Source organism: Lathyrus oleraceus, chromosome 2, assembly GCF_024323335.1.
Source record: "Lathyrus oleraceus cultivar Zhongwan6 chromosome 2, CAAS_Psat_ZW6_1.0, whole genome shotgun sequence".
NCBI classification, from domain to species: Eukaryota; Viridiplantae; Streptophyta; class Magnoliopsida; order Fabales; family Fabaceae; genus Lathyrus; species Lathyrus oleraceus.
Genome location: NC_066580.1, coordinates 300,499,317 through 300,502,654, shown reverse-complemented (window position 1 = coordinate 300,502,654; position 3,338 = coordinate 300,499,317). Strand labels below are relative to the sequence as shown.

Sequence of the window (3,338 nt, the reverse complement as noted above, 5' to 3'; positions counted from 1 at the left end):
GTGAGGCTCGAGCTGGATAGTAAAAATTAGGCATTGGGTTTAAAAACAGCGAGAGCACTTTAAAAATAATTAGAATTTATTTATTTTCAAAAATTAATTTTGACTTCAAATGGGACAGCGAGAGCGTACATTCTGACTTAAAGCTATAGGCCAAGTCAACAACCACGAGAGTGTGAGATAAAGTCTTTTAAATAAACATTTTCTACTAAGAGATATTTGACATTTAAACTATTCACCGGTGACTTATCGAATCCCTAACGATTAATGCGCTGCATACTGATTCCTTCCTTTAATTCTTTCTTAAAACTGAAAATTTCCCTTAGATTTACTATATTACCCCCGAACTCTTACTAATCAATTCCCTTAGCTAAACATAGTGACGTTAGTAACACTAGTTTGACCATAGGTCCCTGTGGGATCGATATCTTTTAAAACTAAAGCGACTAGACTGTGCACTTGTAGTCAAGTACCCGACAGACTATATTTTATATATAGTCAGACAAAGCATCAAGTTTTTGGCGCCGTTGCCGGGGACCTGTTTTAGTCGAATAGTGCGATTCTTCCGTTGCACGGTATAGACTAAGGTAAAAAAACGAAAACTAATCTTCTCTCCTTTCTTTCCCTGATTGTATGCCAAGTACTCGCTCACAAGGTGATAACTTAGCACCACCAATCCCTGAATTAGAGCGTTTCATATACTTGAGACGCCGAATACACGAATATCAACAAAAGTACGGTATTCCCGATATCTCATTTCCTCTTAAATCAGAAGAAAAACCAAACATGGTTGACGAAGTACCACAGAATCGTCCTCTTAAATTATACGCTACCTCATCTCAACAAGAACCTCACAACAACATTGCTGCCCCCGCTATTAATCGAAACGATTTCGAGCTGAAACCCTCACTCTTATCAGCCGTCCAACTACATCAATTTGCTGGAAATCCAACAAAAGATCCTAATGAACACCTGACCAAGTTTGTGCAGTACGTGGATACTGTAAAAGCGAATGGTGTATCTCAAGATGCGATAAGACCGCGCCTTTTTCCCTTTTCACTAAGAGACAGAGCTTGGGCTTGGTTGCAATCCTTGCCCTCCAACTCCGTTACAACATGGGAGGAGCTGAAGAACGTCTTCTTATCCCGATACTTTCCGCCGAGCAAAACTGCTATGCTGAGAGCTCAAATCAACGGATTCAGGCAAAAAGATATGGAATCTCTCTACGAAGCGTGGGAGAGATACAAGGACATGATGAGAATATGTCCACATCGCGGTCTAGAAGATTGGGTGATCATTCACACGTTTTATAATGGGTTTCTGTATAACACAAGACTTACAATAGACGCTACCGCGGGCGGTGCACTTATGGATAAGCCATACACCGAAGCCTATCAACTCATTGAAAACATGGCCCAAAACCATTGCCAATGGGGAGGTGACTGAACTCCAGTGGAAAAGTCCCAGACTAAGGGTGGAATGTACGAAATCAGTAGCCTTGACCATGTTCATGCAAAGGTAGATGCCCTTGTCCAAAAATTAGATAACTTGACCATACCACCCGCTGTAACACCCTTCTAAGATACCCCAAAAATATTTAATTAATTAAAAATAATAAACATGTATCAATCAGAGTATTTATGCCCTTCAAGGGTGTCACACAATCACTTCACACATTTGTTCCAAAACACTTGTCATGCTCTTTATTTAATCAAATAGACATTTGCATAAATCGCAGCGGATATAAATCAATCAATCAAAACATGTAACATATTACGTGTAAATAGTTCAACAACTACAGTAAAACATATAAAACATCCCGTCCCGATGTTACATCTATCAGAGCACGACCCACTACGGAGACCACACTAGACTCCAAGCATTAGCTTCTACTCAACTCATTTCTCGTTACCTGAAAAATAGTTGTAAGGGTGAGTTCCTCAATCAATATAATGAGTATTATAAAATATCATGTTATGTTAAGTGATTCAACACACTTCATCACCCTAATCAAAACACACATTCAGGAACAGCATATTAATTCAAACATCATACTCAATAACAACACAACAATACCAACACAAACACACGTGTAATATTGGAATACATCCATTCATATTACACGCCATACATATATTATGCAATGAGACTCCATGCATGCGGTACCGACTATTTTGTGAACATATAGTTCAACCTCACCGTCCAAATCCAGGCACGGCTACCAAGCTCACTAGTCCCACTCATTTGAGACATAGTGACTCACTCACTAATCCCTCACCATGGGAATTAGCTACCACCCCTCAAGGGCTATGCTATGCACACTAATCACCTAGCATGCAAACATCAACAACAATCAAAATGATTTACTCACTAATTCCTCACCATGGGAATTAGCTACCACCATAAAGGCCACAATATGCATGCTAGTCACCTAGCAATGCAACATCAACGACAATTCAAGAATAGACATATGCTCACACTCTAAGCCATAAAACAGTCTATTCACAAATGCATACATAACTGATACATCCACAGCATTTATACATACCATCACATATCATCAACACATTTATCACAAAAGCATATCATATCATGCCACATAATCAATCATAGTATTAGCACACTCTACTAATACCTATACTACTCAAAACAACGGGAAATGATCCCTATGACATCATACATCAGCTAAGTACATCACTCAGCCTAAACAGACAAAACTGCACAACAACAGTTCAGAAAAAATCACAAGTCTGCCCATACGCGTATTGCCTATGCCCATACGCGTATTGCCCAATCCTGACCAAGTCCATACGCGTATTGGCCACGCCCATACGCGTATGCTACGCGTACCACATCCTCATACGCGTACCAACAGAGACAATCTCACGTTCAAAACATCATCTTTTTCACTCGTACGCGTATGGTCTACCCCATACGCGTACCACTCATGGGATACGCGTATCACACGCGTATGGCGCGTACCAGCGCCAAAACTCCCTTTTTCAAGTCATCCCATACGCGTATTGCCTAGTGCCATACGCGTATGACCAGAGTCAAATTTCCAGATCTGCTATGGATTTTCTCTGCTACGAGATCTCTCCAATCCCAACTTCTACAGTCAATTTTCATACACTTTCGTTCGTTTTATCAGATACAGATCAGACACATTCGGCTCTAAACATCCTAACATCTTTACATCTAATTCCTACGAAATTCCTTCGATTATGATCAAATTTTCGTTCATCAGACATTTTCACAATTCAGCATTCATCATTCAAATCAGAGTCAAAATCAGAGGTTTGTCACTACCCATTACATGTTATCCCATAAGACCCATCAAA

At 39.9% G+C, this 3,338-nt stretch overlaps 1 non-coding gene across 1 annotated transcript; it reads right to left on the bottom strand.

Moving 5' to 3' along the window:
* Positions 1-1,170: 1,170 nt before the first annotated feature.
* On the bottom strand, positions 1,171-1,277 carry LOC127124219 (small nucleolar RNA R71). Its single transcript, XR_007803841.1, has one exon. It is a non-coding gene; the product is annotated as a small nucleolar RNA R71 (small nucleolar RNA).
* Between the last annotated feature and the right edge of the window lie 2,061 nt (positions 1,278-3,338).